The sequence below is a fragment of the Populus alba genome, chromosome 7 (genome assembly GCF_005239225.2).
Source record: "Populus alba chromosome 7, ASM523922v2, whole genome shotgun sequence".
Classification (NCBI taxonomy): Eukaryota; Viridiplantae; Streptophyta; class Magnoliopsida; order Malpighiales; family Salicaceae; genus Populus; species Populus alba.
The window spans coordinates 92,988-103,278 of record NC_133290.1 but is presented as its reverse complement, the minus strand read 5'-3'; the positions used below and the strand labels follow the sequence as shown (position 1 = coordinate 103,278).

Here is a 10,291-nt window from a genome sequence, read left to right as displayed (position 1 = left end):
CAAAGCATGGAACCACCTACATCTCATGTTATAAGCATTTTTAACTCATGGTTACCACAAATTCACCCCACACCTACTGTTGAATCTGATTCACAAGCATTACCACCATCAGCTACTATTCCTCTGCCTCACATACCATCACTCACATTTGTCTCTAGCAGTGTAATAGGTTCCTTCTCAGACACGGCTGGACAACAACAACTTCAACTTGCACCTGCGCTGGACATGGCACAACCCAGCATCCAAGAAACTCCACAAGTCCAACCTGCAGATCATGCTTTATCTCACGGGCAGGAAGACGTGTCTGAACAAATTGTCAACAATCCTCCACCAGACATACAAGTCACTCCACCAAGCATCCAGACACGGCACAACCCATCATCTCCAATGATCACTCAATCAAAAACAGGAATTATCAAACCCAATCCCAAATATGCCTTGATTTCCTCTATATTCTCAGCTAGTATTCCTCGTGAACCACATAACACACGATCTACTCTATCTCACCCTGGCTGGAAAGCAGCAATGGATGAAGAACTTGAAGCCTTGCATAAAAATCAGACTTGGAAGCTTGTTCCACGAACCTCAGACATGCATGTAATTTGTTCCAAATAGGTATTCAAACCAAAACTCAAACCCGATGGTTCCTTAGATTGCCTTAAAGCTCGAGTAGTGGCAAAAGGGTATCATCAAGTGGATGGTCTTGACTACACCGAAACCTTCTCTCCAGTCATCAAACCAGGGAACAATACGAATGGTTATCACCATAGCTCTTGTTAAAAAATGGGTCATGCGTCAACTTGACGTAAAAAATGCATTCCTTCATGGTTTGATTTCAGAACACATATACATGGAACAACCTCCAGGAATGGCTGATTCTGCATATCCAAAACATGTGTGCAAGCTTCACAAAGCACTCTATGGTCTCAAACAAGCACCTCGTGCTTGGTTTGATCGGTTTAGTATTTTTCTTCTTAAATATGGTTTCTTTTGTAGCCTAGCCGACCCTTCTTTGTTTATCTTTCACTCTAACCTTGGCACACTAATTCTTCTTCTTTATGTAGATGATATCTTGCTGACAGGTTCCTCCACAACGTTAGTATCCTCCTTCATTCAACTTTTGAGCACAGAATTCGCGATGAAAGACTTGGGCCACATTCATCACTTTCTTGGCATTGAAATATCAGAAACTTCGGCTGGACTACACCTGTCCCAATCTCACTATGCTCTCACCATCCTGGAACGAGCCAACATGGTCGAGTACAAGCCTATGAGCACGCCCTTTGAAGCTAAAACAAAGACCTCATCCAACAAAGTTCTGCTTGAAGATCCAAGTTATTAAAGAGGACTAGTTGGAGCTTTACAGTACCTAACCCTCACAAGACCAGACCTCTCATTCAGTGTGAATTATGCTTCACAATTCATGCATGCTCCTACAACTGAGCATCTAAAATTGGTCTAGAGGATCTTAAGATATGTTAAAGGCACACTTGACTTAGGTTTGCATTTCTCTGCCAATACCACACTTGATCTTTGTGCTTTCTCTAATGCAGATTGGGCGGGGTGCCCCATCACAAGACGCTCCACCACAGGATACTGTACATTTTTAGGAGGAAATCTCATCTCATGGTGTGCAAAGAAACAACCCACAATCTCTCTCGATCAAGCACCGAAACGGAATATCGCGCAATGGAAAATACAGCAGCAGAACTCACATGGATGTCATTTATCCTTAAAGATCTCCAGATTCCACTAGAATCTACACCAACTCTCTACTGCGATAACATAAGTGCTCTTCACATGACCATAAATCCAGTGTTTCATGCTTGCAGCAAACACATCGAGTTGGATTATCATTTTGTGCGCGAACGAGTTGCACTTGGACACCTCATAACTCAACATATTTCCACTACAGAGCAAGTAGCAGACCTCTTCACCAAACCAATGTCCAAGGCAGCACTCAGTCATTTTCGAACCAAACTCTGCCTCCAACCCCGACACAGTTTGAGGGAGGGTATTGGCACAACCCAGCATGCTGTAAACTCCCACAATTCATGCTACAGCTAAGGAAAGAGACGTTGAAGGAAGATTGATGTATCAATGGCAACAACCCAACATGCTATGGTAGTTCATCCAGCTAAGGAAAGAGAAAGAGACGTTGAAGGAAGATTGATGTATCAATGACAACAACCCAACATGCTATGGTAGTTCATCCAGCTAAGGAAAGAGACGTTGGAGGAAGATTGGTATATCAATGGAAACAACAAAGCATACTATGGTAGTTCAACCAGCAAAGGAAACTTCAACGAATTGATTGAACAAATCTTGGATTCAAAACAAAGACAGAGCATATCCTGGCAGAGCATATCTTGGAATATTAATACAGCTTTAATGTAATTACCATCCTTGGAAACCTTGGACTCATCCTGGCAGAGCATATCATGGAGATTTAATATTCCTGCCTCTCCTTGTTTGTGTTTAAATAGAGGACGTGATCCTCAGTATTCAGTATTGTGAAAGAAACAAAAAGTAAATAATAATTCTTCTTTAGCTGTGTTCACGTTCAGCATATTCTGAATTGTCCATCTCATTCTTTCTCCTATGAGAATTCCCTACGTCGTCTTCACACAGTTTGCCACATTATATTGTACAGTTAATGGAAACATGCAGAGGACTTGGATGTTTTTGCAACTAATCATAAAGTGAATCCTGCTTCTTACACATGCATAATGTCCTGAGACACCTAATGGAAGCATCCAGAGGAGTATATTCTGTCTTCAAACGCTAATGCAAGTGAATGGTTATGCTGAAGAATCACTTAGCTCAACTACATTTCGCATGTGGTTTCTTCGAAACTAAGCTCTATCGATACCTTCCAAATCCTTGAACCAATTACTTTGGAAATTGTAACTCAAGGCCAACAAGGTAGAGAAGATCAGAACCAGTCATAGCCACACATATTGAATTACAGAATGCCGCTTATACATTGCAGGATTGAACAGTACATTTATATTGAATCACACAGTTTGCTTACAATGTCGCTACAGCTCTTCACAGCCATTTCACTACCATCAACAGACCTTTTGGGAAATTAAAAATTGTTTTTTGATGAGGCCTTTGTGCGTAGCAACTTCTTGTTATGTATCCTGAATGGGCAAAATAATATCTATAATCTATGTTAGATTGTTTTTTGGTGGCAATCCAATGGGAGAATGTTTGATGCAAGTAGAGATTTTTCAATGTTTTGAGTACGAGTGTCAGCTAAAGATTCTTAGAGCCAACACATGATTTAGCCGTGTTGTGGAGAGAGGCGAAGGCATCCTCACAGGACGTGTTTCCATTTTTAAAGTACTTGGAGTTGAGCGTTTCAATAGGAGAATGTTTAATGCAAGTTGGGCAAACGTGCAATCATATTACACACAGCTGACAGTTTGTACAATGACGCTGTCAAAGACCTCAGCTTGACTATAAAAAGCCGGAAAAATTACTGTGTTCCAAATCATCTCAGCCTGAAGAACAACTTCAAAACCCCTGTTCACAGATAATGGCTATCCAAAAGCTTTTTTCAGTCCTCTTTCTTCATCTGGCTCTCGCTTTCCTGCTAGCAGAACTCACTAATGCGGGGGGGTTGCAACTCGGATTTTACCGGAGAGCCTGTCCTGATGCAGAGCTTATTGTACATGAGACCCTTCACCGATACATTTCTAGGGACCCAACCCTTGCCGCTCCTTTGCTAAGAATGTATTTCCATGATTGTTTCATCAGGGTAAGCCCTTAAGCTACGCTGCTGTTCAATTCACACAGTTGTGAAACATAATTTATCTTATATCATTATTTTCAACATTACATTGCTGCTTAAGCACACGTAGAACAATATCCTAACAAGTTGTGGTTTCAGGGATGTGATGACTCTGTGCTCATAAGTTCTACAAAGAAAAATCAAGCATAGAAAGACGCGATCCCAAATAAAACCTTGAGAGGATTCAATGTCATTGAAGCTGTAAAATCTGCACAGGAGAAGAAGTGTCACGACCTGATCCTGGATCCATGACTGGCAAATAAGCAAGATTCTCTCTAAGATTTTATGTCTGTGCGAACCCAAACTTACATACAAATTTATCCTTTAAATAACTTAATCAGAGCTCAATGGAGCACTAGCAACAAAACTAACTTCATAATATAATTTAATTGTCTTACTACAATTTTATAGTCGTGAATCACTAATTAGACATAAAAGAAAATTTCAAATTACAACCAAAAGAGCAGGTTCTAAAAGTCCTATAAAATGACCTGCTAACAAGCTAAAAGCCAAAAAAGATAAATAATAAAAGGATGAGTTTAACAACTCGGTGAGTAGATAACGTTCAATATACACCCACGAGGTAATATAGCAAGGATGAATATATATACAATTATGGCTCTAGGTTCTTATAGGAAAGTTTCTCAAATAGGCTATAACAAGAATATCATGAGGTAAAGCTCGTCAGAAAATCAAAATGCAATGAACATGAGTGTCACGACCCGAATCCCGGGTCCGTGACCGGCAACGCAGGAGCGGTGTCGAAAGGACACCTCACCTACGCTAAGCCTCATAACAGACATATCAAAAGAACAATTTGTTCAAAAATACGCAGCGGCTCATAATATTCAGAAATATTATATTATTCAAATACTGATGAAACCGAACGATAATTATTAAAACAAAAATAATAATTCATAATACTCATTACATTGTCAAAATCCAAATTTAATTTAACCAAGGTAACAGTGGAGCATCTAAGACATCAAATCAAAACTGAAAGGAAAACCTCGCGAACAAGCAAGGCATACCGACCAGAACTGAAGAAGCGGAAACACTCAACAAAGTTCCAGAAACTAAGAACCTGAAATAATATTAAAAATGAGAGGTGAGTTCAACCAACTCAGTGAGGGAATAACATTTAATATACATTTTAGATATTTTAGATATTAATAAGTTGTAAGATGATTTATCTTAATATACATATACATATACTTACTAAACATATTATCATAACGTAACATATAGTTATCATAACGTAACATATTATTATAACGTAGTGGATTACATGTCAGAGATCAGATGACACCCGAAGGTGACCAGATGACACCCGAAGGTGACCAGATGACACCCGTCGGTGACCAGATGACACCCGTCGGTGACCACTGTGGGATGATCAATCGCCACAGGCTGATGCCTCTCTCACCAGCTATGTAACAGAATACTATGTGCACACAGGCTAACTATTCTCCGTTAGCATGGAGTACTGACAAGTCCCATATCAAGGCATAACAAATATTCACATAATCATCAAAGAAACGTATATCATATCAAATAGAATTTACTTTAACAGATTGCGAGTGAAAATTCAATAATAAATTAGTACTCGGAAAATAAAGCAACATATATAAATATTCAAGAAATTTACTAGTTGTACTCATTGTATAATCAAAATACATATTTATTTATATTATATGCATATTAAAGATTATTCCACTCACCCGAAAATACTGAACTAAAGGAATGTCAGACAAAAAGACCCGAAAATCCGATTAAGGATCGTTAGGAGAACCTACAATAAATATATGCAATATACTCAAAAACAAATCAAACAAAAGATACCAATGCATAAAATAAACTGGGCTTAATCTCCCAAGTTTAGGGACTAAAATGACAATTTTCTAAAACAGGGACCAAAACGTAATTTTACCCAATTTTGAGGACCGAACTGTAAATAAATAACCATACTGAAATTTATCCATAATTAATCCTCAATTCTGTCCAGGATATATCATTATGCTCCAAGGACCATTCTGGAACTTATGCTCCAAGGACCATTCTGGAACTTATACTTTTTTAGGGTCAAATTATACTTTTTGTCAAATTGGAGGACCAAACTGAAAATATCATATCTTCCGAATTATACTGGAATATTACCCTTAAATCATCCTCAGTTCTGTTCAGAACCTCAATTTATGTCCTAGGGACCAATCTGTAAAATTTCCAAAGTTTGGGGACTAAACTGCAATTTCTGCAAATTGAGGGACCAAACTGAATTTTCGTCATCTTCAACCTCAAACCGAGAATTTCAAACAGATCACCTAACTGTTATCCCTGATTTCTAACACAATTTCACCATTTAAACAAAATCATAACTCAAAATCATTATCCTTCAATTTAATCTCTCAAAATCAATAATTAATCAAATACCCATAATAATCAACTCCTAACCTTTCAAATTAATTCATCAATTAACTCAACATACAAAACTTCAAAACTCTACAATTAATCAAAACCGAAATTTAACATATTATACACTTAAAACCATAAATCTTTACCTTTTTACTTATTTCCTCTACTTCTCTTCTCCTTTTCCCCTTATTTTCCCTTATTTTCTCTTCTTCTTCTTTCTTCCTCCCTTCTCTCTTACGGTTTGTTCTTCCAATATTCAGATCCTCTTTTTTTATTTATTTATTTATATTTATCAACCATTGGTCAATTACCACACTACCCCTCAATCATTTATACCCTCTCTTTAAGCTCCAAGGGCTTTATTGTATTTTTCCAATCTTTTTCAATTTTCAAAACATTACAATGAGGCTCCGTACTGTGGGATGATCAGTCCACACAAGTTGGTGACTCCCCCGACCAACTAGGGTTTAGATACGATGCGCACAAAGTGTGATGTTTTGAAAATAAATGAGTAGGAAAAGGTAATAAAGCCCTTGAAGGCTTAAAAGCGGGCATAAATGAATGAGGGACATTGTAGTAATTGAACAATGAGTTGATAAATATAAAAAAAAAAAAAAGAAGAGAAGTTGTGTTCTTGAGAGAAAACCATGAGAGAAAACCATAAATACAAATTCACCATTCAAACAAAATCATAACTCAAAATCATCATCTTTACTTACAATCTTTCATAATCAACTAAATAACTAATTACCCATAACAATCAACACATAATATTTAAATCAATTCATCAATCAACTCAAAACACAATATTTCATAATCAACTAAATAACTAATTACTTTTAAACTTATTTTCTTTAACTTTGTTCTCTTTCCCTTATCTTACCCTTTTTTTTTTCTCTTCTTCTTTCCCTTTTTTTTTCTTCTCCCATCAGTTTTTCACTCTTAATTTTAGATCTCTTTCTTTTCTTTTTATTTATATTTATCAAGTTTTATTCAATTACCACAGCACCCCTTATTCATTTATACCATTTTTAAGCCTTCAAGGGCTTTGTTGCCCTTTCCTGCTCTTCTATTTCAAAACATAACAAGAAGTGTCCTGGTGTTGTTTCCCTGGTGGCTCGTGACGCAGTCCTGATGGTATTGAATCTTTCAACACAAAATTTATCTCCACTAGTAAACTGCACCATATGCGTATGTGCAGGTTCATATGTATATTGTCTCCACCCTCCAGTACCCCAGACATAAAGCAAGAAAAAAATTATAATGTCGTTGACAGGAAAGATACAGAGACATGAAGCTTCTTTCCATTGGCTTGCTTGTGCCTTCTGTGGCAAATATTTGATTTTTTCTTTTCCCTACCTGTTTCCTCGGTTCTCTCACATAAAAAAAGCGACCGACAGCTTATCGTTATCATAACTTAATTATATTTTATGCAATTAGCAATGTGCTGATACTCTCTTATATGCATTTGTGTTCTTTTAAAATAATACGGGATTCTAGATTTCAAGGTGATGGAATAAACATGGCAGCTGAGCCCTGGGTTTAACTTGTTTAATTTTGGTGGTCAATACATATTGGCGGCAGCAGGTATCCAATTATTGATGAGAAATGGGAGCAGTTGGGGATTAAGACAACGTCAGCCATCAGAGAGCAGGTGAACCAGTCGATCTCATTCTTGCCATAGATATTCAAACAATTACCTTAAGATCAATTTCCACCAAACCCATCTTCTTGTATGTAAACCCGCCACGTCCCAACATTTCCATGGTCAACAATTTGTTTTATATTCGGTCAGCTTCAAAGAGATGATCAGGTTAAGTTTCTCCAGAGAAGCATGGGATTCTCTTGTAGTTTTCCCTGCATAATTACTCGTCAAGCAAGAGACTGGTGTTTGATTCTTACATTAATTTAGGGACACACATAACTAATAACCATTTTTTTATCACTACTTCACATTAATTTATGTTTAAGCTTTAGTCATGTTAGTTAGCTATGGGGGCCCTTTTATTCTTTTATCTTTTTGGTAGCTCAAGTTGCCAAGGCTCATCCTAAAAGTGAGGCCTATAAGTCTTGCCTCATGTTCCAACCTTAATGTACTATAGATCTTGAAGTGGCATAAACTCCCATAACCAAGGTTGTACCAAGTGGCTTCCACAGTGAAGTAGGAATTTTCCCTAGAAATGAGTGGGTTTCGTTATTTTGGATGATGTTCTTTTGTCTTTTTGGTATTTATGGGATCAACTGAAGCTCAATTGCAGCTGGGTTTTTATTCTAGTAGCTGCCCAAATGCTGAGAGGATTGTGCAAGACTATGTTAACAGGCATATCCATAATGCTCCATCACTGGCAGCAGCTATCATAAGAATGCACTTCCATGATTGTTTTGTTAGGGTTTGTGTCTTCAATCTTTTTGTGACTGCCTAGTTTTTCACCTCACAAATCTTTGAAACCTTTTGTTTTCGCTTCTTTTTTTTTTGTTTTTTTTGTTTTTTTTATCAGGGTTGTGATGCATCTGTGCTTTTGAACACAACTTCAAGCAATAACCAAACTGAAAAGTTGGCAGCTCCAAATTTGACACTGAGAGGCTTTGATTTCATTGACAAAGTTAAGAGCCTATTAGAAGCAGCCTGCCCTGCTGTTGTCTCCTGTGCTGACATTGTTGCTTTGGTTGCAAGGGATGCTGTTGTAGCCACTGTAAGGACTAAAATAAATCATAACCAAGAATTCAATGCATATGTATATATATCTTCTCATTATTTGGCAAAAACCCTTTTGTTTGAACTTCAACAGGGTGGCCCATTCTGGAGAGTTCCAACGGGACGAAGAGACGGGACAATTTCAAGATCCTCGGAGGCCTTGAACAATATCCCGCCTCCAACAAGCAACTTCACCAATCTACAGAGACTTTTTGCTAACCAAGGACTGGACTTGAAAGACTTAGTCTTGCTATCAGGTACTGCACTTAAAGAAAATGCCACTCCGTAGCTCTGCATGTGATTTGAAACGTTGCTTGCGCAATGTTTATCATGATCCTGCTGAATATTTCAGGTGCTCACCAATCGGGGTAGCACATTGTTCATCATTTTTCAACCGCCTTTACAACTTCACTGGAGTAGGTGATCAGGACCCAGCTCTAGATAGCGAATACGCTGCCAATCTCAAGGCAAGGAAGTGCAGAAGTCTTAATGACAATACCACTATAGTAGAAATGGACCCTGGAAGTTTCAGGACATTTGATCTTAGCTACTACAGTCTTTTACTCAAAAGACGAGGTCTGTTCCAATCTGATTCTGCCTTGACCACAAACTCCGCTACGTTGTCTTTCGTCAACCAGCTACTCCAAGGTCCGCTTCAGAATTTCTTTGGGGAATTCGCAAATTCCATGGAGAAAAATGGCAGAGTCAATGTTAAGACCGGCACAACTGGAGAAATTAGAAAGCACTGTGCATTTGTGAATAGCTAAGAATCTTCTGTTAATTGGTTCCCATGCGTGCATTGTGAGTTTCATTTCTACGCAAATAATGTCAAGAAGACTTTACTTCTTTTGAATTTTAGTCCACTTTTGCAACAAGAAAAAAATAAATTGTGCACTGTTTCCTCGCCAGTTTTCCTAGTTGAATTGAATCATCTGAACATATATATCTCCATCTAGCTCATGACTCCTTATGGATTCACCTAATCAGCTAGAAACAGCTCAACCCTGTAGCACAGCAGATTCAGCTGATCTCCAATTGTATTAATGAGGCTAAAAGTGATAAAACACAACTGTGGTTAAGTAAAATAAGGTTGTTTAGCATATCTTGTCCGTTACGGATCTAAACACGAGTTAGTGCCCTTTTCAAGACACTTATATAGTATATTAACAGTTGATTTGCCTAGGACCAACAAGATGCTGCTTTTGGCAAAGCTATGGTATAATTAGCATGAGCAAGCATAAAGGTCCAACAATCAATAAAGGATGTTTATAAAGCAGTGACATCGGTAGCCAACAAAGACTAGATCAGAAACATGCATGAATAATTAATATTATGATTGCAGAAATCATGCAAAGATCTACCTTTTCTTTCTTGAATTTCATGTT

General features: G+C 37.8%; 1 long non-coding RNA gene and 1 pseudogene across 1 annotated transcript; one reads left to right on the top strand and one right to left on the bottom strand.

Annotated features, from left to right (window-relative positions):
* Positions 1 to 4,512: 4,512 nt before the first annotated feature.
* LOC140955781 (uncharacterized) lies at positions 4,513 to 6,450 on the bottom strand. Its single transcript, XR_012170295.1, has 2 exons — positions 6,358 to 6,450; positions 4,513 to 4,883 (listed from the first exon to the last, which is right to left on the bottom strand). It is a non-coding gene; the product is annotated as an uncharacterized lncRNA (long non-coding RNA).
* Positions 6,451 to 8,391: 1,941 nt separating this feature from the next.
* On the top strand, positions 8,392 to 9,759 carry LOC118052892 (peroxidase 3-like; annotated as a pseudogene).
* The last annotated feature ends 532 nt before the right edge of the window (positions 9,760 to 10,291 follow it).